Raw genomic sequence first — 26646 nt, forward strand, 5'->3', positions numbered from 1 at the left:
TTTTGATGTCATTCAAAGACATACTAACCATGCCTCCTATATTCTCATCCAAATCATTTATACAAATGAACAACAAAGTTTTGATTTAAAAGACTCTTGGTCATGGAGATGGGAGAGATGTTTGACTGCGTCTGGGTGGATGAGTTAAAATGGCTCAATTGGTCTTCCACTTTCCTGTCCATTCAAACATCTGACACACAATAAATGATCTGGTAAAACAGACGTATATGAAAGGATTCAGGCTTGAGGCCAGGCAAATGGGAAGACCTATTTTGCTGTTAACACAACATACAGATATTGGACGTCAAGAGTAATAACTTCAAATACTCCCAACTATTTAACTATTAGCCAAGTCCCTGGCTGATGTATGTGCACATGATCTTGTTAGCGTTAATTTATTAGTGAAGGGTCCCATGGAGTCTATGGCTCTGAACTGAGCCTCAATCATAGAATCAGGGAAGATTGGAAAGCTGGTTAATGAGCCTGCAAAGAAGTTTAAGTGTGTGGGAGGCTTAATTACTATCACAATTTAAGGATAAATTAAGTGTAATTGCTATTAATCACCACTGGTTTCCTCTGAGACAGCAGCATTTAAAGTAATGTCTCTCTATATAACACTAATTGAAGGGCTTTTGTGGCACAGTGGTAATGTTCTTATATCTGGACAGAGACTGGGGTTCAAGTACCACCTGCTCCAGATGAGTGTCAGAATATGTCTGAACAGGTTGATTAAAAATATCTATAATGATAACTTAGGGACTCTAGTGGCATGCTGGTAGTGTCGCTACTACTGGGCTAGAAAGCCTTGGTTCAAGTTCCACTTGCTCCAGAGTTATTTAATAACATATCTGAATAGATTGTTTAATAATATCTGTAATGTTAATGTAGAGCATCAACACTATCCACGTTATTCAGCCTCAAACAGGCATTGCATTATCACAGGACTGAAGTATTGACATGAATGCACATTTAACCTTTTGTGCACTTTGCTATCCTTCATATCATATAACGGTTAATAGATACAATGCTAATAATTATATGATATCATCAAATAATGTCCTATCACATGTAAGTGGACGATAAAGTCCTACAACAGACTATTCTATGGAAAATAGTTGCCCTGGCCCCTTCCCATCACTCACAACAGCATGATCGGGTCCCCTTTGCTCTCACTTTTCATCCCACCAGCCTCCGAATTCAAAGGATCATTCTCTGCCATTTCAGACACCTCCAGCAGAACATCACCACCAAACATATTTTCTTCTCACTTGCTCATTTGCATTTTGCAGAGATCATTCCCTCTGAAACACCTTACACTATTCCATGACTGCCAACATCACTCCACCTTCCCATATAACCGCAGATTGTGCAACACCTGCCCCTTCACTTCCTCCCTGCTCACCATCCAAGGGCCTAAACAGTCTTTCCAGGTGAAGCACATTCCACCCGTACCTCCTCCAATCTTGTGTATTGTATTCGCTGCACCCAATGTGGCCTAATCTACATTGGAGAAACCAAACGCAGACTGGGTGACTGTTTTGTGGAACACTCCAATCCATATGAAAGCATGACCCCAACTTTCCCACAGCCCCATTTTAACACAGCATCCTACTCACATGCCCACGTGTCTATCCTTGGCATGCTGCAGTACTCCAGTGAATCGCAACACAAACTAGAGGAACAACATCTCATCTTCAAACTAGGCACTTTACAGTCTTCTGGGCTCAATATTGAGTTCAACACCTTCAGATTGTGAACCAATTCCAATTCCTTCCCTTTCTTTTAGCTTTACTTGTTACATTCTCTGTCACTGTGTCCTCTCTCACTACCCCCCTCCCAGTGGACCTGTCTGTTCTTTCCAGTCTAGTAGATGGTTACACCATCTGGGAGAAAGTGAGGACTGTAGCTGCTGAAGATCAGAGTCAAAGAGTGTGGTGCTGGAAAAGCACAGCAGGTCAGGCAGCATCCGAGGAGCAGGAGAGTTAATGTTTCGAGCATAAACTCCATTATTCTGTCTTTCTCACATTCTGATCAATTAATATAGACTATCAATACCCTTTCTCCCTCAACACACCACCCGTCCCCACATCTCCCCCACCACCACCACCCCCCCACAGTCCTACCCTGACTATTGCATAAATGCAGCCCTCACATCAGCTTCACATCAGCTCTATTGAAGAGTCATATAGACTCAAAACATTAGCTTGCTCTCTTTCCATGGATGCTGTCTGTCCTGCTGTGATGTACAGTATTTTTTTTGTTTTCAGCCAATAACTTTGATTAGTTCTTCCAAGTTAATCTGTGGGTGCAACTACTAGGCTAGTTAAAAGGCAACAATTCCTTTGTCAGCTTTGCATGGTCAGGAAGGAGAGATCAAATCCAAAGTGAGACACAGTCTAAGTTAGTGTCTCGGTCAGGGATCATGGCGAAGTGTGGGATTTCTGCGCTGAGGAGAAAAGGTGCTTTATGTTTGCTTTATTGGTTCATAGTTTGGAAATTCTTTTTAACAGGATAAACTGAAGCCCAGAATTAGGGGCCAGCATAGACCGAAGAGTAACATCACAGGGGTAACATCACAGGAGTAACACAATAGAACAGAGAACAATACATACAACAATACAGCACAGAACAGGCCCTTCAGCCCTTGATGTTGCGCCAATCTGTGAACTATTCTCAGCTCGTCCCCCTACACTATCCCAAAATCATCCATGTACTTATCTAAGGATTGTTTAAATCTCCCTAATGTGGCTGAGTTAACTACATTAGCAGGTAGGGCATTCCACGCCCTTACCACTCTCTGAGTAAAGAACCTGCCTCTGACATCTGTCTTAAATCTATCACCCCTCAATTTGTAGTTATGCCCTCTCGTACAAGCTGACATCACCATCCTGTCTACCCTATCTAATCCTCTGATCATCTTATATGTCTCTATCAAATCCCCCCTTAGCCTTCTTCTTTCCAATGAGAACAGACCCACGTCTCTCAGCCTTTCCTCATAAGACCTTCCCTCCAGACCAGGCAACATCCTGGTAAATCTCCTCTGCACCTTTTCCAATGCTTCCACATCCTTCCTGTAATGGGGCGACCAGAACTGTACACAATATTCCAAGTGTGGCCGCACCAGCGTTTTGTATTTGTGGGTGCATAGGCTCATTAAAAGGCAACAACTCCTTTGTAAGCTTTGCATGGTCAGGGCAGAGTAACATCACAGGTTACATTCAGAATGAAGATAAATTGGAGAAATATTTGCAGAATGTAAACTAAAAGACAAAATAGGAAATGTTTAAAAATCAAATTAAGAACTAAGTAAATAAAATAGAGATGCAGGGCCATAATATACCTGCATAATGTGGGAGCTGGTAGATTCATTTGGAATACTGTACACAGTTCTGGTCGCCACATTACCAAAAGGATGTGGATGCTTTGGAGAAGGTGCAGAGGAGCTTCACCAGGATGTTGCCTGGTATAGAGGGCGCAAGCTATGAAGAGAGGTTGAGTAGATTAGAACTATTTTCTTTCGAAAGAGGACGGTTAAGGGGGAACCTGACTGATGTCTACAAAATCATGAGAGGTACAGATAGGGTGGATAGCAAGAAGCTTTTTCCCAGTGTGGGGTCTCAATTGCTAGAGGTGATGAGTTCAAAGTGAGAGGGGAAACATTTAGGGGAGATATGCAAAGAAAGTTCTTTACACAGAGGGTGATGGGTGCCTGGAAGGCGTTGTCAGCAGAGGTGGTAAAAGCAGGCACAATAGCATCTTTTAAGATGTATCTAGACAGACACATGAGTGGACAGGAAGCAGAGGGATACAGACCCTTAGAAAATAAGCAACAGGTTTAGATAGAGGATCTGGATCAGCACAGGTTTGGAGGGCCGAAGGGCCTGTTCCCATGCTGTAATCTTTTTTATTCTTTATTCTTTCAGTCAGCCACACCCATTAGATCAAAATCTCAAATTCAGTTGGTGGTCAGGTGCAGGAGGGTGTGACTATGAGCGAGGCAGGTAGAGGGATCCAGGAGGTCATGCTGAAAGAGCCTCAGCTCTTGAGCTTGTCTAACAAGTTTGAGATTGTTGGTCCCTTTGTGGATGAGAGCAAGGGCTATAGGTAGGATGAGAAAACTGATCATAGCACCATGGTCCACGGAGGCATACAAGAAAGGGGAGAAAAGAGAAATGTGGTTGTAATTGGAGTAGTATAATCAGGGGAATCGACACTGTTCACGATGGCGAGGACTCTGAGTCCTGAAGACCGTGTTGCCTGCCTGGTACTTGGGTTCAGGATATTCCATCTGGACTACTGAGGAACTTGGATTGGGAGCGGAAAGATCCACTTGTTACGATCCATGTAGGATCCATGGTAAAGGCCATAAATTTACAAGTAATAAGTGTATGTAAAAGGAATTGAGAATATTTATGGGTGACTTTAATCTTCGCATTGATTGAATTAATCAAATTGGAAAAGTTAATTCCAATCACTAATTCATAGAATGTATTAGGGATTGTTTCCTACAGCAATATGTCACACAATCATCCAAGGAACAGATTCTCTTGAATCTGGCAATGGGTAATGAGGCAGGTTTGATAAATGACCTTAAAGTAAAACATTCCCTAGGAAGTAGTAACCATGACATGATAGAATTTAACATTCAGTTTGGTAATGAGAAACCTCAGTTAGAAATAACTGTGTTAAACTTAAGTCAAGGGATTTACAATAAAATGAGAATACAGTTAGCTAGAGTGAACTGAGCAGATAGATAAGCAGGATTGACAGTAAGCAAACAGTGCCAGGTATTTATGACTCTCGGCAAACATACATCCCAGCAAGGAAGAAAAATTCTAAGAGAGGGAGAATCCGACCATGGGAAACTAAGGAAGATGAGGAGAGTATTACGCTGAAAGAAAAAGCATACAAAAAGTCCTAAAGACTGGGATAAATTCAGAAACTAAGGAAAGACTAAAAAGGGTGGCATGGTGGCTCAGTGGTTAGCACTGATGCCTCAGAGTGCCAGAGACCTGGGTTCGATTCCAGGCTTGGCGACTGTCTGTGTAGAGTTTGCACGTTCTCCCCGTGTCTGGGTGGTCCAGTTTCCTCCCACAGTCCCAAAACTGTGCAGATTACGTAAACTGGTCACGCTAAGTTGCCCAGAGTGTTCAGGGATGTGTAAGTTAGGTGCATTAGTCAGGGGAAATGTAGAGTAATAGAATTGGGGAATTACTCTGGGTGGGATACGCTTCAGAGGGTCGGTGTGGACTTGTTAGAACAAAGGACCTGTTTCCACACTTTAGGGATTCTAATTCTAAAGATCATAAAGACAGAAAAAATAAATGCAGGATCCATCTAGAGAGGAATATTAAAAACTGACAGTAAGAGCTTCTTTATAATAAAAGAATTGAGAGGCAAAGTGAACTTTGAAAATGTACTTCAGGAAATGTACCACATTTAAGGAAGGAATGAAGTGGCAGAGTCATTGAATTTTTACATTACAGAAGGAGGCCATTCAGCCCATCATTTCTGTCCTGACTCCTGAAAGAGCTACCCAACTAGTCCTCCTCTCCAGCCCTATCTCTGTAGCTCTCTAAATTTATTCCTTTCAATTATATATTCAGCTCTCTTTTGAAACCGCCTATGGAATCTGCCTCCACTATTCTTCCAGGCAGTGCATTCCAAATCTTGACAGCTCTCTGAGTAAAGAGGTTTCTCCACATCTCATTCCTAGCTCTCTTGATGGCAAGCCAGAAATTGTGGCCCTTAGTTACGGACATGCCAACTGTTGGAAACAGAACATCCTTCTTTACCCTGTCAAAATTGTTCATAATTTTGAACACCTCGATAAAGTCACATCTTAATTTCTTCTGCTTCTAGGACCAATAAGCTCAATTTCTCTAATCTTTCTTTGTCTGTAAAATCTCCATGGTGTCCTTTTCCAACTTAATATTGAACTTTATTATGTTATGATCGCTATTTCCCAAATGCTCGCCACTCCAAAGTTTTCCACTTGGCGTGTCTTCTTTCCTAGGACCTGATCCAGCACAGCTTCCTGCCTGGCAGGACTGGAAATGTTCTGTTCCAAAATGTTCTCCTGCACACATCAATGGAAATGCTCCCCTTCTATAACCCACTCTTTACTTTTTTCCCAGTCTACTTGATGGTAATTTAAACCACCAACAATCACAATTCTCCTTGTCCTGCAGGTTTCCACTGTCTGCCTACAAACGCTATCTCTTTCTACTTCCTCCTCAAGTTTCTCCTCCAACTTCTTGCTTGTCCTCTCCCTAAGATTATAAAGTTAACTCTCTTCTGCCAATATTTTCTGTTTCTATTTTAGATCTCCAAAATAGTCAGTATTTTGCCTATTTGCAACAACATTTCTTATTGCCTCTCCAGTTCTTGAACAAAACACACCTTCAAATTAAACTGAGTGAAACATCAACTGATAGGGTTAAAGTGGCCACTTTATATTTTTGGTTCTTCCCAGTAGACTGGCTGACAAAAACTGGTTGTGACCATCAAACATGTAAAGCTGTGGGTTTGAATTTACTCAAAGAAATGAAATGGATGTGCCAGTCAGAAAACATGCAGCAATACATGTCCAATTTTAGCAGAGCATCAGGGTTTAAAATTGCAGTTCCAGTATCACTTGTTGGAACATAGAACCTGAAGAGAATATGCAGACTGTCAGGCCTGTTCCCCCATTTCATTAAATCATGGCTTCCTGTTAGTTGCTGTTTTGATTAGAAACTGTTACATAAGTTTAACCTAATTGTGCAAGGGGTGGATTTGGGGTGCTGCATGTTTTATCAATTATCTCCTGCATTGATTCCCTGTGAGATGTGTTCGGTGTATTTAGCTCAAACATATTGGAAGAAACTGGTTAAAATTAGGGTTTCCTTTTACATTGCTTTGGCATGAAAACTTGCAAATTAAAATGTCAAAGCAGAGGACTGTGGCAGTGCTGAAAATACAATAAGATTATGAAAGATTAATTTCCAGCAAACATGCACTGAATGCTTTTAAAAAAACCGAAAGAACTGTGGATGCCGCAAATCAGAAACAAAAGCAGAAATTGCTGGAAAAGTTCAGCAGGTCTGGCAGCATCTGTGAAGGGAAACCAGAGTTAACATTTTGGGTTCAGTGACCCTTCGACAGACCCACAGCAATGTGGTTGACTCTTAACGACCCTATGGAAGGAGAAAGTGAGGACTGCAGATGCTGGAGATCAGAGTCAAAAAGTATGGCACTGGAAAAGCACAGCCGATCAGGCAGCATCCCAGGAGCAGCAGAGTTGACATTTCAGGCATTAGCTCGTCATCAGGAATCACATTCAGGATACTGCCTGACCGGCTCTACTTGTCCAGCACCACACTTTTTGACTTTTAGCCACCCTCTGGGGAATTAAGGATGGGTAATAAATGTTGGTCTAGCCAGCAATGCCTACAATCCCATGAATTAATAAAAATTACGTTAGCTTAAGCAGGGGCAATGCACTTGGCTATTGATGTCTGATAAAGTGTCTTCATAATTTTTATTTTTATCCTTTGTGAGAATTCTAAAAACATAGTGTAGAATTCCTTAATTTTTGCCCAGGTTGTCTGTGACCTACATATTGAGAGTGATGTTGTTTAACACTGTTTGCTTATATTAAGAAGGGCGGTAAAGACAAGCCAGGGAAATATAGACCGGTGAGCCTGACCTCGGTGGTGGGCAAGTTGTTGGAGGGAATCCTGAGGGACAGGATGTACATGTATTTGGAAAAGCAAGGACTGATTCGGGATAGTCAACATGGCTTTGCATGGGAAATCATGTCTCACAAACTTGATTGAGTTTTTTGAAGAAGCAACAAAGAAGATTGATGAGGACAGAGCAGAAGATGTGATCTATATGGACCTCAGTAAGGCATTCGACAAGGTTCCCCATGGGAGACTGATTAGCAAGGTTAGATCTTATGGAATACAGGGAGAACTAGCCATTTGGATACAGAACTGGCTCAAAGTTAGAAGACAGAGGGTGGTCGTGGAGGGTTGTTTCTCAGACTGGAGACCTGTGACCAGTGGAGTGCCACAAGGATCGGTGCTGGGCCCTCTACTTTTTGTCATTTACATAAATTATTTGGATGCAAGCATAAGAGGTACAGTTAGTAAGTTTGCAGATGACACCAAAATTGGAGGTGTAGTGGACAGCGAAGAGGGTTACCTCAGATTACAACAGGATCTTGACCAGATGGGCCAATGGACTGAGAAGTGGCAAATGGAGTTTAATTCAGATAAATGTGAGGTGCTGCATTTTGGGAAAGCAAATCTTAGCAGGACTTATACACTTAATGGTAAGGTCCTAGGGAGTGTTGCTGAACAAAGAGACCTTGGAGTGCAAGTTCATAGCTCCTTGAAAGTGGAGTCGCAGGTAGATAGGATAGTGAAGGCGGCGTTTGGTATGCTTTCCTTTATTGGTCAGAGTATTGATTACAGGAGTTGGGAGGTCATGTTGTGGCTGTACAGGACATTGGTCAGGCGACTGTTGGAATATTGCGTGCAATTCTGGTCTCCTTCCTATCGGAAAGATGTTGTGAAACTTGAAAGGGTTCAGAAAAGACTTACAAGGATATTGCCAGGGTTGGAGGATTTGATTTACAAGGAGAGGCTGAACAGGCTGGGGCTGTTTTCCCTGGAGCGTCGGAGGCTGAGGGGTGACCTTATAGAGGTTTACAAAATTATGAGGGGCATGGATAGGATAAATAGACAAAGACTTTTCCCTGGGATCGGTGAGTCCAGAACTACAGGACATAGGTTTAGGGTGAGAGGGGAAAGATATAAAAGAGACCTAAGGGGCACCTTTTTCACACCGAGGGTGGTATGTCTATGGAATGAGCTGCCAGAGGAAGTGGTGGAGGCTGGTACAATTGCAACATTTAAGAGGCATTTGGATGGGTATATGCATAGGAAGGGTTTGGAGGAATATGGGCCTGGTGCTGGCAGGTGGGACTAGATTGGGTTGGGATATCTGGTCGGCATGGACGGGTTGGACTGAAGGGTCTGTTTCCATGCTGTACATCTCTATGACTCTATGACTCTATATGACTATATGACTCTATATGACGGCAAATAAATACAAATTAGTTGTTAATGGGTGAGACATTTTAAAACTTTCGCTTGAAATGATAATTCATTGTGAGAAACAACATTAGAAATTTTACATTCATTAAATCCTATTTAGACTGGTTTCTTCTATCTTCATAGCTTCCTGGCTTCATTCATGGGATGTGGGCATTACTGGCTGGACCAACATTTATTGGAGTCCCCATTTGCCCTGCAAAAGGTGCTGGTGAGCTGCGGTTTAAATGACTGCCGTCCTCAGTGTGTAGGAGCACCCAAAGTACTGTTAGGAAGGCAGGTCCATGATTTTTACTCAGTGACATTGAAGGGACATTGATGCATTATCAAATCAGGATGGCGTGTGGTTTGAATGGAAACTCGCAAGTGATGGTGTTCGCATGCATCTGTTGTTCTTGTCCTTCTAAGTGATAGAGGTGATGGACTTGGGAGGTACTGTTGAAGGAGCCTTGGTGAATTACCACAATGTGTCTTGTAGGTGGCACACATAATGATGCTAATGTGTGATAGTGGTGTAGGGAGGAATGGTGAAGGTGCTGGGTATGATGCAAATCAAGTGGGTTGCTCTTTCCTGGATGGTGCCAAGCTCCTTGTGAGGTTTTAGGAGTTGTGCTCAGCCAAACAAGAGGAGAGTATTCCATCACAATCCTCATTGTTCCTTGTAGATGGTGGACAGACTTTGGTGTGACATGAGGCAAATTACTCACCTCAGAATTCCTAGTCTCTGACCTGATTCTGTAGCCACACTACTTAAATGATTGGTCCAGTTCAGTTTCTGGTCCTTGGTAAACTCCAAAATATTCATATTATGTACCTGGACTAAAAGTGTAACATTCTTTTGCATTTGTGGAATGCACTTAAAAGATTACTTTGAACCTGTCATGATGATTTAATATATATTTAGCTGAAAGAAACCAGCAAAATTTGGGCTGCATAACTACATTGTTGCAATCTAAGTATGAATCTGTATTCACTTAAGTTCAATGAACCTCACAATCCGTGCAGTTCAGTTCAGTTTTAAGGAATCCATGTCTGCCCAAATGGATAGTAGAGCCAAACTCACTCGATCCGAACACATTAATATTTTTGCCAGTTTCTGCAAGAAATAAGGTTTTGTGCCTTAAACTATTACACAATGCATTCTTTTGGATATGTCTTTGACACATTCACAAACTTTGAACCTATAGCTTTTGATTACTGTACCACTGAAGAAGGGCTTATGCCCGAAACGTCGATTCTCCTGTTCCTTGGATGCTGCCTGACCTGCTGCGCTTTTCCAGCAACACATTTTCAGTACTGTACCACTTAGTCTATTAGCCATGATCTTCAGTACTCAACCAGCAGGGCAGGCAACAGCTGAGTGAAATTATCCTTGGATTGTTAATCCAAGACCCAGGTAATGGCCTGGGGACCCGGGTTCAAATCGGCAGATGGTAGAATTTGAATTCAGTAAAAATCTGGCATTAAGAGTCTAACTTAGTCAATTGCCAATTTTCAGGGAAAACCCATCCCATTCAGTAATACCATTCAGGGAAGGAAACTGCTATCCTTATCTGGTCGGCCCTGACCCAGAGCGATGTAGTTGACCATTAGCTGCCCTCTGGGCAATTAGAGACAGGCAATAAATGCTGACTTAGCCTCATTCCTGCAATAAATAAAAAAAGAAAGTGGTCGCTGAGCCATTCTTGGCAAGTGATGTTGAAGTCCCTCGCCCAGACGACATTGCAGTGCTCAGTGACAGTCAGCAGGTGGTTTCCTTGCCCACATTTGACCTGATTTCATGTTACTGCATGGAGTCCAGAGTCAATGTGGGGACTCCCAGAGCAACTCCCCCTGACTACGTACCAGTATGCCTTCACATTTGCATCTCTTCCCCCCCACCCCAGTGGGACAGCACCTGTAAGGGCGTCTGATGCACTGTCTGTAAGGTATGATTCAATGATTACAACTATAACCAGGCTGTTGATGACTTGTCTTTGAGGCAGATTTTCTGATATTGGTAGAAGCCCCCCTAATGTTAGTAAGGAGGACTTTGAAGGGGCAGTGGGCCCCAGTTTGCTGTTGTTGTTTCTAGTGTCATAGTGCAATGCCAGGTGATCCATCTGGGTTCATTCCATTTTTTTTTAAAGCTGTTTCTTAGTTTAGTACAATGGCTTACTCAGCCCCTTCAGAAGGCAGTTAAGAGTTAACCACATAGCCGTGGGTCTGGAGTCATATATACCTCCATAGTCTCTGGACTACTTGTCCAATGACAATACCACTACGTCATCACCTCCTAACATGTGGGGAAGAGGTGTACATTGCCAGCAGCTTCTAGATTTCTAGTATTTAACTGCACATGTATGGACCCCAGAAATTGTTATCAATTTCACAGTTACAATGTTGGCAAATTCTGACATTTTCATCATTATTGTAACCACTAAATCTGAAGCACACTCACCCAAAGAAGGAAACTTGGATTTAATTATATGCTGCTCTTGACATAGTCAAGAACTCATCGTTTGATGATGGGCAATGGACATGATTTAAATTTCATTCTATCACTCAGTTTCTTTGCCACTTTCAGGAAATTTATTACATCTGTTGGCTTCTCATCAGATTTTTTTTGTTGCTGAGCCAGTTTGTTTTACAAGTTTCAAAGCTGCGCGTAGGATACTGCGGGAATCATTGCTTAATCCAGTGCATTGTTGAGGATATCCTGCACCAATTTATGCCAAACCAAAGTGAACAGTAAAGTTGAGGTTACAGAGGCTTAATGACGTCTGGAAATGGAGTGTTGCACGCTTTGTGCAAATCTTCCACATCCCTTTTCACTCTAGCCTTCACCAATTCAACCTGTGCCTCCATCTTTCTAGATTGAAGAAATATTTCAGCCATGAATCTTCAATCTTTGAGTTACCACTTCCAGAGAACTTTCAATGAAAGTTGGCATTTCCTAAGTTACAAAGCATTTTTCCTCATTCGTCGTTTCATCAAATTGTTCCCAAAGGGACTTTGGGATGGTGGACTGCAACCTTCCCTAGAACAAGTACAGCCATCAACCCCAGAAACTGTTCCACCAACCACGCTACTTACACTCACCACCCACCTACAACCCTAGTACTCCCACTTGCCTTTAGCAAGCTGCAGTACTCCAGTAGCAGAAAGCACCCAACACTGAACCTCTTCAGATTGCTGTGTGTGGTTCCTGTGGTCTTGAGAAAGAAGGATAGAAGAAGCTAAATTGCTTGAAACAAGACCTGGAGGCTCTACAAATAACTTGTCTGGTTACATCAGTTCGGGTGGCTTCAACCACTATCCAGTTTTCATCATTAATACGTAGGAACGCATTCCCAGAACAAATGGGCTCACAATCTCTTAAATGAAGTGATAGACAACAAAAACAGAAGATTCAAAGGCGTAAGCAATGAGTGCTGACAAGTAACTTTTTTATTGGCTTCAAACCAAAAGAAACTTCAGAAATATTCTGTCTCAGTATGCATGATTTTTAAAGAAAGAAAAATCAATCAGTCTGTTTAGATGTGTTACAACACACCTCCATAGCAGGTAGGGTTTGAACCCTGAATGTCTGGCATAGAGGTAGAGACACTGCCACTGTGCCCAAGAGCACTCCAAAGAGTCTCCCTCAACCTGCTTGGACATGTTATGTCTAACCTCTGAGGCAGGTGTTGCTTGAATCTGAAACTTGTGTGCCAGAGATAGGATACTACTGTTTGACCACAAAGCACCAAGTTGCAGACTTTTTATAATAAAACCATAAGATAAGATATAAGAGCATAATTAGGCCATTCAGTCCATCAAGTCTGCTCTAATATTTGATCATGGTTGATATGTTTCTCAACCTGATTCTCCTGCCTTCTCCCCATAACCATTGATCCCCTTACTAAGCATGAACCTATCTACCTCTTTCTGAAATACACTCAATGACATGGCCTCCACAGCCTTCTGTGGCAATGAGTTCCACAGATTCACCACCCTCCGGCTGAAGGAATTCCTCCTCATCTCAGTTCTAAAACGTGTTCCCTTCATTTTGAGGTTGTGGCCCCATGTCCCATTCCCTCCTACTAGTGGGAACATCTTTTCCTTGTCCACTCTATCTCAATATTCTGTAAGATTCAATCAGATTGCCCTCAACATTCTAAACTCCATGGAATGCAGACCCAGAGCCCTCAATAGCTTCTCATATGACAAGCCCTTCATCACCAGGACCATTCTGGTAAACCTCCCTTGAAACCCCTCCAACTCCAGCACATCCTTCCTTAGATACAGGCCCAAAATTGCTCATGATATTTCAAATGCAGTCTGATGCAGCCTTATACAGCCTCAGCAGTACATCCCTGCTCTTGTATTCCAGCCCTTTTGAAATGAATGCTAACATTACATTTGTTGTCCTGACTGCCAACTGAACTGCCTGTTAACCCAAAGAGAATCCTGAAGTAGGACTCCCAAGTTCCTTTGTTCTTCAGATTTCCGAAACCGTTCCCAGTTTAGAAAATAGTCTCGGCCTCTACTTTTCCTATCAAAGTGCAAAACCTCACACTTTTACACTGCACATTGCACATTGTATTCCATCTGCCATGACTTTGCCACTCTCCTAGCCTGTCCAAGTTCTTCTGCAGTCTCCCTGCTTCCTCAACATTACCCATCCCTCCACCTATCTCTGCGTCATCTGAAGACCAGCAACAGGGCCCTCAATTATGGAGTCATTGCATCACAGAACTGTACAGCATGGAAACAGACCGTTCTGTCCAATTTGTCCATGCCGACCAGATATTCGAAATTAATCTAATCTCATTTGCCAGCATTTGGCCCATATCCCTCTAAACTCTTTCTATTCATATACCCATCCAGACGCCTTTTAAATGTTTCAATTGTACCTGGCTCCACCACTTCTTCTGGCAGTTTATATTCTAATTGTATCTATCTCCAACCATTTCCTCTGGCAGCTCACCCTCTGCATGAAACAGTTATCCCTTAGTTCCCTTTTAAATCATTCCCCTCTCACCTTGAACCTACACCCTCTAGCTTTGGACTCCCCTACCCTGGAGAAAATACCTTGGCTATTTATCCTATCCATGCCCCTCATGATTTTATAAACCTCTATAAGGTCACCCATCATCCTCCACCACTCCAGGAAAAACAGCCCCAGCCTATTCAGCCTCTCCCTATAGCTCAAACCCTCCAACCCTGGTAACATCCTTCTAAATCTCTTCTGAACCCTTTCAAGTCTCACAACATCCTTCCTATAGCAGGGAGATCAGAACTGCATGCAGTATTCCAAATGTGGCCAAACCAATGTCCTGTACAGCCGTAACATAACCTACTAACTCCTACATTCAATGCACCTCAGACATTGGCTGACCTGCTGTGCTTTTCCAGCACCACACTTTTCTACTTTGACTCTCCGGCATCTGGAGTCCTCACGTTCTCTCACTGACCAATAAAGTCAAGCACACTAAATGCCTTCTTCACGATCCTGAATACTTGTGAGTCTACTTTCAAGGAACTATGAACTTTCCTTCATTCAGTTTGTTAATGTATGACACAAATAATTGTCACCCCAAATTGACCCCTACAAAACTCCACTAGTCACTGGCCACCATTCTTAAACAGATTCCTTTATGCCCACTCTCTGTTTTCTGCAGGTGAGCCAATCCTCTATCCATGTCAATACTTTGCTCCTGACACCATAGGCTCTTATCTTATTAACAGCCTCCTGTGTGGCACCTTGTCAAAGGCCTTCTGGAAATCCCAATAGATCACACCTACTGGCTGTGCTCTGTCTAATTACCTTGTTAGCTCCTCAAAGGATAATAATGAGTGAGAATACAGGAAGGAGATAGAGTGCTTGGTGTTGTGGGGCAATGATAACAATCTGTCTTTCAATGTCAGCAAAATAAAAGAATTGATCATTGACGTCAGGATGAAAGGAGGAGAATACGCCCCTATCTACATCAATGGAGTGAAGGTTGAGAGGGTTGACAGCGTCAAGTTCCTAGGAGTGACAATAACTGACAATCTGTCCTGGATCTCCCACGTAGATATGACAGTCAGAAAGGCACAACAACACTTCTTCATCAGGAGGCTCAGCAATTTAGCATGTCCATAAGGACCCTCATCAACTGTTATAGATGCAACATGGAAAGCATTCTATGTTGATGCTTAACAGCCTGGTACAGCAACTACACTGCCAGGACCATAAAAAAACTGCAGAGAGTTGTGCACACAGCCCAGACCACCATGAACGCCAATCTTCCATCCATGGACTCCATCTATAGTTCTCATTACCATGAAAAGACTGTCAACATCATCAAAGACTCCTCTCACCTCAGTAATACTCTCTTCCAGACTCTTCAGTCAGGCAGAAGATAAAAGTACAAACAGGTTCACAAACAGCTTCTTCCTTCTGTTATTAGATTTCCAAATGGACACCTCTAATTTAAAATCTAATGTTCATCTTGCTTTGTGCACCTACTGTGCAGTCATAATCTTGCATGCCTCGTTCTGCCAAAACACCCTATGACCTCTATGTCCTTGCATGTTATGCTCTACTTGTCACTTAGGTACATGTGAGAACAGTAAGTCAAATCAAGAACAGGACAAGAAATTAATCCCTCCTTAATCAATCAAATTAAACACTTGTAATAAACCAACCCAGATTTGGAATCCAGAAGTGTCACTTAGAATGTTCAATTTAATATGAAACTAGGTGCAGAGGGAAGAAAAGTTTAAGACAGAAACAGAATATTAGTAAGATCTTAACAAGCTTAGCTCAGCAGCAAGCAGAGATCTTCAACTAATTGAAAGCAAAACCAAAAATCTTACTGGATCTGACTGAGGCCTGAACCTGTCCATTCACGATGCCTTGTCATTTAAAAATACACCTAGGGAGAATTCACAAGCTGTTTACCAACTTCCTGTCTGAAGCAGATATTCCAGCACCACTGTGGTAATATCTCTCTGCAACATAATTCTCATGTTCATCTTAACATTTTTTTATATTTGTTCATTCAGCCAACATTTACTTGCAATCCTTAATTTCCCAGATCACGGATAAGAATTAATCACAATGCTGGGAGTCTGGAGTCACCTGTAGGCAGGGTATGGAGGAAAGATTTCCTTCCCTCAAGATCATTCTAGTGATTGGAATGAGGTTAGTCAGGTGGATCTCATTGAGTACGTCTTCCTTTAATGTTAACCTGGTCCAATCAGGGAGTCCTGGCTGACAGATATTAAACAGGAGCCCCCTCCCCTTCACTGTTTTGATCACACAGCATTGCCCTTCGATGTGAAGGGCACTGCTTGTCACTGGCCACCGGGTGTTTTTCTATCTTCCTGGTGGTGGAAATTGAATAAAGATTCGTGCACTTTGTGTTTTTCACTGTGTCTCACACGTATACACACACACCATGGGTGCTGGGGAAAAAAATAAGCACTACCACACTTAGGTGGTAGTGTGGGGGTTAAAAAGAGAATTAAACAGGAGTCCCCTCCCCTTCACTGTTTTGATCACACAGCACTGCCCTTTGATGTGAAGGGCAGTGTTTGTCACTGGCCACCCGGGTGTTTTCCTATCTTCCTGGTGGTGGAATTTGAATAAAGATTTGTGCACTTTGTGTCTTTCACTGTGTCTCACACCTGCACACACACACACACACCATGGGTGCTGGGGAAAAAACAAGCACTACTGCACTTAAGTGGTAGTGTGGGGATAAAAAGAAAAAAAAGAAAAAAAAAATTAAACAGGAGTCCCCTCCCCTTCACTGTTTTGATCATACAGCATTGCCCTTCGATGTGAAGGTCACTGCTTGTCACTGGCCACTCGGGTGTTTTCCTATCTTCCTGGTGGTGGAAATTGTATAAAGATTCGTGCACTTTGTGTCTTTCACTGTGTCTCACACATATACACACACACCATGGGTGCTGGGGAAAAAATAAGCACTACACACTTAGGTGGAAAAAAAATAAACTAAAAAATAAAAGAGGACATCAAATAAGCACTACCGCAGTTAGGCAGTAGTGTGGGGGTTAAATTAAAAAGAAAAAATAAATAAATAGGATGGTAAGGGCACTGCTTGTCAAAACAAAACAGGAATGTGATCACACAGCATTGCCTTTTTTGTGAAGGGCACTGCTTGTCACTGGCCACTCGGGTGTTTGCCTATCTTGAGAGTTGGATCAGTGTGAGAGTGTGTTTGTACGTGCAAGGACTCTCCTCCTTGAAGGGAATAGAAAAAAAAATTAAACAGGAGTCTTTCACTGTGACTCACACCTGCACACACACACCATGGATGCTGGGGGGAAAATAAGCTCTACCGCAGTTAGGCAGTAATGTGGGGGAAAAGGGAAAAAAAAAGAAGAAAAAGAAAAAAAAGAACAGGAGTGTCATGTCTCACACCTGCACAAAAAAAATTAAACAGGAGTCTTTCACTGTGTCTCACACCTGCATACACACACCAGGGTGCTGGCGGAGGAGAAATAAGCACTACTGCAGTTAGGCGGTAGTGTGGGGATTAAAAAAGAAGGAAAAAAAAAACAAACAATTAAACAGGAGTCTCAGGGCTTCTCCTCACTCTAGGGACTGGCTCTGAGCTGGCTGGACAAAGTACATGTACTGTGCACTTGTAAATAACAGGTGACTTTGTGATGGGATACTTACCTCTGCGGAGTCATTTTAGACAGAAATGAAGGAGTTGCTTTTTTTCATATGAGAATCAACAATGGCTTCACAGCTACTGATAGGTTTTATTGAATCTAAATTTCACCATGACAATAGACAGTAGGTGCAGGAGTAGGCCATTCTGCCCTTCGAGCCAGCACCACCATTCATTATGATCATGGCTGATCATCCTTATCCCCATAACCCTTGATTCCACTATCCTTAAGAGCTCTATCCAACTCTTTCTTGAAAGTATCCAGAGACTTGGCCTCCACAGCCTTCTGGGGCAGAGCATTCCATACACCCACCACTCCCTGGGTGAAGAAGTTTCTCATCAGCTCTGTTCTAAATGGCCTACCCCTTGTTTTTAACCTGTGTCCTCTGGTTCTAACATGGTGGGATGTGAACCCAGGTCTCCAAACCTTTGGCCTGGGGTTCTGGATTCCTGGCTCAGGGTAGTTCCAAAGCCCTCAATTCTTCTCACTCATATTGTTACAAAACTAAAAGAAATGTAATTGAGGAATTGATCCAGTTGGTGCAATGGTACAAGCAGATCAAGCTGCAATTTCTGAATAACATATTAGCTCTAAGTCAAAAAATGTTGGCTTGAAGCATCACTTCAGAGATTTGGGCATATCATTCAGTTTTAGTCTTCAAGGATGCCATGGTGGATAAACCCATTACTTATGATCCTGTTGCGATTACATTGGAAAGTAATTCTCCCTGAAGCTTATAGTCACCGTCTATTAAGTGGGAGTGATGACAATCAAACAAACTCATTTTATCCCTTAACACTGTTTTCACTTTTTTTGTACAATTCTTAATACAATTGTCAATGTAACAGTTCATTTTAAACTGTATTGATATAGATATGAAAATATGTATGCATTGTGTAATGGAGTTGCAGATCTTTTTTGTAAATGAGTGTTCTTCGGTGTCAATTCACAACCTCAGTTGATATCAAAACATCTAATATATCCTAATGTTCTCCTCTTGTTCGTCAAAGAATCCAAAACAAAAGTAGAGAGTAGGGAACACACTCTCAAAATAAAGGGTCAACCAATTAGGGCTGAAATGAGGAGAGGTTCCTTCCTTGGAATTAATTCACTGCCTTACAGGATTGAGAAGTCTCCTTTGTCAAATATACTTCAGGGTGCGATAGACAGATTTTTCAGCTTGCAAGGAAGAATCACCAAAATGGGCGGCACGGTGGCACAGTGGTTAGCACTGCTGCCTCACAGCGGCAGAGACCCGAGTTCAATTCCTGCCTCAGGCAACCATCTGTGTGGAGTTTGCACATTCTTCCCGTGTCTACATGGGTTTCCTCCGGGTGCTCCGGTTTCCTCCCACAGTCCAAAAATATGCAGGTTAGGTGAATTGGCCACGCTAAATTGCCTGTAGTGTTCGGTGAAAGGGTAAATGTAGGAGAATGGGTCTGGGTGGGTTGCTCTTCAGAGGGTTGGTGTGGACTTGTTGGGCCGAAGGGCCTGTTTCTCCACTGTAAGTAATCTAATCTAAAACGTGTATACTGGTCTGACTTGTTTTGCATTCCTCAGAACAGTACTCCAGTGTGACCAGTATGCTCACTTCCACATATTGCTGTGTGTTTACCGAGTGTTATTTTCTGGATAAGGAATCACTTGATATGTGGATTGGCAGGAAAGTGAATTGTGGCCCAAGATTGACCACAATCATATTGAATGGTAAAGCAAGCTCAAAAAAGCTGCAAAGTCTATCCTGGCCATATTTCTTGTGTTCTTACAACCTTCCTTATATGTACAGATAGTACTAAATTACTGGCATCATGGTTCTCTATCATTAACCTTGATCAGTCATGAAGGTGACCATTTCTAGTTGGAGTAAGTGAGGACTGCAGATGCTGGAGATCAGAGTCAAAGTGTGGTGCTGGAAAAGCACAGCAGGTGAGGCAGCATCTGAGGAGCAGGAGAGTCAATGTTTCGGGCATAAGCCCTTCATCAGAACCTTTAGTTGGAGGTAACATTCATTTGTGCATCAGGGCTTTTCCAATAATTGTCAGCCATCCATGAAAAGATGCTCATAGACATTGGCATTATCCTGTGGAGTTGAAGGTTCATTTCTGTGCAACAAAAGCATTTTCTACAGCAAACATCTTCTACAGGGACCTGGGTTCGATTCCAGCCTCAGGTGACTGTGTGCATAGAGTTTGCACATTCTCCCCCTGTCACCGAGTGCTCAGGTTTCCTCCCACAGTTACAAAGATGCACAGGTTAGGTGGATTGGCCATGTTAAATTATCCATAGCTTCCAGGGCTATGCAGACTAAATGGATTAGCCATGAGATATGCAGAGTTACAGGGATAGGGTAGAGGGGTCGGTCTGGATGGGATGGTCTTCAGAGGGTCAGTGTGGACTCGATGGGCTGAATGGTCTGCTTCCACACTGTAGGGGTTCAATGATTCTACTGCACAGTAAGATATTCCCAACCCTACACTGAATGAATGATTAATTGTCACATATGCCCGGAGAGATACAGTGAAAGGTGCTCTGTTGCCACAATCCGGTGCCATTTTGAGGTAAAAAGAATATAAAGAAAATACTTCCATAGAGTTGATCTTCATCGGCTGGGCTCCCAACACAACTCCAGTACCACAACCTGGAGCCTTCGCTCTGGACACCGACATCGTTTGAATTATACACATTGGTTGGGACATTTTTCACTGGAGTTCAGGAGTCTGAACCTTGCAGTTTATAAAATCATGAGGGGCATAAATAAGATGAACAGCAAGGGTCTTTTCCCAAGGTGGAAGAGTTCAGAACTAAAAGCCACAATTTTTTAAGGAGAGAGAAGAGAGATTTAAAGAGGACATGAGCCACTTTTTTTACACACAGTCGTTCCGGTGTGGAATGAACCGCTAGAGGAAGTGGTGGATGCAGGTACAGTTAGAACATTTAAAAGTTATTTGGATAGATACATGAATAGGAAAGGTTAGGAAGAATATGGGCCTGGAGCAGGCAGGTGAGACTAGTTTAGTTAGGGATTATGTTTGGCACGAACTGGTTGGACTGATGGATCTGTTTTCATGCTGTATGACTCTATGACTCTAATCGACCTCCCGCCATTGCTGAAAGAGTCCACGTTCTGGGCCTACCGCAGCCAGAACAGCCTGCCCTACCATTGCTGCAGTTGATGCTCGCCGCCAATTCAAAAGTCTCTGCTTCAGGCCTACAAAACCAGGAGTCACTTCTGAAACTCCTGCTGTCTCTCCATGATGTCACGAAAGCAAAGAAAATAAAGGGAAAAATGAAAAGAAGAGAGTAAGTGAATGCAGCCAGCCTAGAGCTGATGGGCTCAGCTGTGGTGGTGCCACCATCTTGACATCAATTTCTACTGACAGCTATAACAAACAGTGAGTCTGTGCAAAAGAGCTTACCAAAACAGCAATACTGATAGCATTTAATTCTGGCTGAAGTGTCAATGAAGTATCAGGCACAGCATGGAAGGGCAAGGCAAGGTTGTTGCAAGCATTCAGGTAGGTATTTATGTGAGTGAGCGCTAAGAGAGCGAGCATGTAATCCTGAGATTCAGGCTGGTCTAATTCCTGAACTGGGTGCCTATCCTGGTGCAGCCTTTCAATGTTAGTTTCCAGTGTACTCTGCAATGCTGCTCTGTCCTTCCTGCAAGTGAATCAGAGTGGTGGTGGGGGGGTGGGAGGGGGGGGGGGGGGGGGGGGGGGGGGGGTGGGGGGGGGAGGGGAGGGGGCAGGCGCCATGAGATTCAGGAGGGTTTGGCAAATATTGGATGTCAACATTCATGGACAATGGGTGCTTGTACCCTGCATGTACCCTGACACATTGTTCGATGCTGAACACAACACAGCCACAATTCACAGCCAGCAGAGAGCTAAAGACATCAAGTGCCCTCTCTTGCTTCCATTGTCAAGAATTCTCAACATTTAGTTCATTTGGTAAAACAAGAAGCTGGGTAGTAATGAGGTTGCCAGGGTTGGAGGATCTGAGCTACACGGAGAGGCTGAACAGGCTGGGGCTGTTTTCCCTGGAGCGTCGGAGGCTGAGGGGTGACCTTATAGAGGTTTACAAAATTATGAGGAGCATGAATAGGATAAATAGACAAAGTATTTTCCCTGGGGTCGGGGAGTCCAGAACTAGAGGGCATAGGTTCAGGGTGAGAGGGGAAAGATATAAAAGAGACCTAAGGGGCAACGTTTTCACGCAGAGGGTGGTACATGTATGGAATGAGCTGCCAGAGGATGTGGTGGAGGCTGGTACAATTGCAACATTTAAGAGGCATTTGGATGGGTATATGAATAGGAAGGGTTTGGAGGGATATGGGCTGGGTGCTGACAGGTGGGACTAGATTGGGTTGGGATATCTAGTCGGCATGGACGGTTTGGACCGAAGGGTCTGTTTCCATGCTGTACATCTCTATGACTCTATGACTCTATGTTTTGTGCCACTAATAAGACATTTAACAAGCTAGAATCCCCCTCAACTGGTAACTCGCCACTTCCCAATGAGAAACTGGCTTTGCTGCTCAGGAAATGCATAAAAGTTGTTCCTGATATTTGAGATAGACCTCACTGAACATTTCACATGATTCTGCTACAAACTCCCCCTATACCCAAATCATTCATGCCCCTCTAAAGTTCTACTCACTTTTAGTTTATCTTACTCTAAACAAACAATTGGTGATAGTTGTCATGGTCAGCATTAGATTCATAGCAAGTTTTGAGAAGATTTATTCACTGAGTTCGAATTCCACCAATACGTCACGCTGTGTCCCCACAGTATTATCCTGGGACTCTACATTATTGACATATTGCTAAAGCTGGCAATGGTGACCTGCAATCTGAAAATCTAACAGCTCCGCTGGGAATACACCAACGTTTGCAAATGCTCCCTGGTCAGTTAATGCCGTATGTTGGTTAAACAAAAATCAATTTCTTACAAAATGCGCAGCCAAATGTTTCCACTCCATGTTTCCGCTTATAACAGAAAACAGACATTGAAGCCATTTCATCATTTCTGTGGGTTTTGGCAGATGTTTCAGAAAGATATCCTTGAAACCCGTGCCCAGAAGAGAGTATGGATTTACTAATTTATTCTGATATGCCAACAAAAGTATAAAGCTGGTAAGGAAATCTCCAGCAATAAAAAAGGTGACAACTTCCATCCTTCCCAAAAGAGAAAAGTAACTGCTGATCAGGTACTATTGCAGAACTAATAGCAAAAATGAATAAAGCATAAACAGTCTTGGACTTTACTTTGGAATGAGATGATTCCAACTTATTGTAGATCTTGCTTTGAAGGAGAAATAAGTTTAAACCATGAAGATGCCCTCAAGAGTGCACCAAATCTTAATTATCTCTGGGGTACAGGGGTATGGACCTCCCATAGATAACCCTGATAGTTTTATAATAGAAATTCCCAAAGTACCACAAAGGACCAAGTGATCTATTGGGACCTGTCAATTAGGAAAATGAAATTGGATCGAGGGCTGACTTTGCAAGTATGGGAATATACAGGTCATGAATCCACTAATAAGGAGTGAGTGTAGTTATTGGTGAAGTAAGCTCATTGTTGTCAGTGTGTGCTGAGCTGTGTGCAGTCATGCAGAGAATCTGAGCAGCAATGTACAGTGACTGAACAGGGGGAATCACCAATGGAGGAGCTGTAGTGTATTGGTAATGTCATTGGATTGATAATCAAAAGGCCAAGGCTCGTGCAGTGGGACATGGGTTTAAACTTAATGATGAAATTTGGAATTAAAAGCTAGTTTAAAGACTGGAGCATTATGCTATCACCAACTGCTATAAGAATCCAATCAGTTCACCAATATTAGAAGTAGGTTTTATTGTCACATGTACTCAAGTTACAGAAGTACAGGAGTACAATGAAAACTGTACAATATCACCATACATGGTGCCATCTTAGGTACAAAGGACCTAGTTACAAATCTTAGCCAGTAAAATAGATAAATAAAGAAAATAAAAACAGAAGTGCTACATTACAGTTCTTTGTAGTACAAGTTGTTCTGCTATAATGTGCGTTTTGTTAACATGAATTCACTGTAACGCGATTGACGAATTAAGGACACTATTTCTGAAGAGTGAATGTTTGAAACATGTGTTGGCTGTAACACAAGGAGGCGCTGTTTCTCAAGTCTGATTTTTCTATAATTCAGGGTTGCACAAGGATGCAGCCATCGCGTTACAGAAGACTGACCAGGACAGGAAAACAAAGAAATAAAGTTAAAAGATAAACATTATTGTTTTTCCATAGCCTGCAGTCGCTCCACGCTGGGCCTTTCCACACATGGACTTGCTCTCCCTGTCCGGGGTCCACCCCAACCGGACTCGGAAGCCACTAACTGCCATCTGCGATAGGCTGAACAAACCAGGCCCCAGTCCGCTGACCACCACCCACCCCATTCCAGACCTCTAGCCCACCGACTACCAGCTGCATGTGACTCCAGACTCCCATCAATGTGTTTGACTGATAACCGCCTTCTGAAATGGCCTGGCAAATCTCTCAGTTCACGGGGAATTAAGGATGAGCAAGAAATGTTGGCATTGCCAGTGTTGACCACGTCCATTGATAGAAAAATTAGCTCAAAGTTCAGTGCAGTCTGAGTCAGTTTATTCTTGGCCAGTTGAGTGAGAATGCTAGTGTACAGTGAGCTGGATGATTGTCGCAATGATAGAACACAAATGCTTGGCAACCACTGTGTAGTGACTTACTCAATCCTCTACTTGGCTGACTTCCCTCTCTTGTGGATAATATTATGAGGAGATTTCAGAAGGCAGCTAGCCAATGGAAGCACGAACACTAGAGGGAGAGCTTTCACTGACTGGAAACAAGGAGCTGAGGATCAGAGAGATAACTGGCTCATCACTAGAGTCTCTCTAATTGGGGAAAACAAAGCAATTGGGGCTAACATTGTGAGTCACACAGTCACACCCAAAATTTTATTTTTATCTATTCCGCATGCCAACATTTGTTATCCGTTCTTTGAACTGCCCTGGAAGTGACTGGCTTCCTGAACCATTATAAAGGGCAATTAAGAGTCAACTATACTGAGATGAAAGGTAGGGAAGTTTCCAGTGTTAAGTTGAAAGATAAATGTAACTTTAGTTTTAAAAATCAGAATGAGTGATCCAATGGCATTTAATCTCAAGGAGTCATTCATTATTTATTGTTTCAGCTCCTGAGTCTTTCACTGGTTGTGGATTTGTACCATAGCAGAAATTGGCAAAGTAGAAAATCCTGAAGGATCGAGTTCATCTCCTGCATCATACACCTCCAGGTAGATGTGCCAAACTGGAAGCCAAGTCATAATGTGCTGTATAAACGGTAGAGATGAGAAGTTGTCTGAAATTAATCATCAGTTTATGACGCTAGTTTTCAAGGTGAAGTTAACATAGTGTACATGGAAACATAGAAATTGGGGACAGATGTCAGCTACTCAGCCCTTCTATACTGTTCCACCATTTATTAGCTTCATGGCCAATATGTTTCCCATCTACCTCCAATAACTTACAATTCCCTTGCCGAGCAAGAATCTAACCAACTCCAGCCTAAAAATATTCAATTACCCCGCCGTGGTACCCTCTAGGTCAATGAATTCCAAAGACAGACAACCCTCTCAGGGAAATGTGGTGCTCCTCATTTCCGTCATAAAAGGGCAATTCCTAATTTTAAAACAGTGGCCTGGACTCACCAGAAGACGAAACATCCTTTCCACATCATCCTTGCCAGGGCCATTCAATATCTTACACAATTCAATCAAATTATCTTTCACTCTTCACAACACAAGTGAAAACAAGCCAGGCTGACCAAACTCCGACGAACACTTCATTCCGATTATCATTCCAGTAGATATTCTCTGATCTGCTTCCAATGCGTTTTCATCTCTCCTTACTTAAAGTGGCTAAACACACACTCAGTAGGAGAAAGTGAGGACTGCAGATGTTGGAGATCAGAGTCAAAAGTGTGGTGCAGGAAAAGCTCAGCCAGTCAAGCAGCATCCGAGGATCAGGAGAATTGACATTTCAAGCATAACACACTCAGTGTTTGATATAATGACTCACTAATGCCCTGAATAATTGAATATTAATGTCATAGAGTCATAGAGTCATAGAGATGTACAGCACGGAAACAAACCCTTCAGTCCAACCCGTCCATGCTGACCAGATATCCCAACACAATCTAGTCCCACCTGCCAGCACCCGGCTCATATCCCTCCAAACCCTTCCTATTCATATACCCATCCAGATGCTTTTTAAATGTTGCAACAGTACTAGCCTCCACCATTTCCTCTGGCAGCTCATTCCATACACGTACCTCGTTCTGCATGAGAAAGTTGCCACTTAGGTCTCTTTTATATCTTTCTCCTCCCACCCTAAACCCATGCCCTGTAGTTCTGGACTCCCCCACCTCAGGGAAGAGACTTTGTCTATTTATCCTATCCATGCTCCTCATGATTTTATAAACCTCTACAAGGTCACTCTTCAGCCTCCAACGCTCCAGGGAAAATAGCCCCAGCCTGTTCAATCTCTCCCTATAGCTCAAATCCTCCAACTCTGGCAATATCCTTATAAATCTTTTCTGAACGCTTTCAAGTTTCACAACATCTTTCCGATAGGAAGGAGACCAGAATTGCATGCAATATTCCAAAAGAGGTCTAATCAATGTCCTGTACAGCCACAACATGACCTCCCAACTCCAGCACTCAAAAATCTGACCAATAATGGAAAGCATACCAAATGCCTTCTTCACTATCCTATCCACCTGCGACTCCACTTTAAAGGAGCTATGAATCTGCACTCCAAGGTTTCTTTGTTCAGCAACACTCCCCTAGGACCTTACCATTAAATGTATAAGT

Source organism: Chiloscyllium plagiosum, unplaced genomic scaffold (genome assembly GCF_037043375.1).
Source record: "Chiloscyllium plagiosum isolate Xiang-an unplaced genomic scaffold, Cpla_swu_hap1 HiC_scaffold_17, whole genome shotgun sequence".
Lineage (NCBI taxonomy): Eukaryota > Metazoa > Chordata > Chondrichthyes > Orectolobiformes > Hemiscylliidae > Chiloscyllium > Chiloscyllium plagiosum.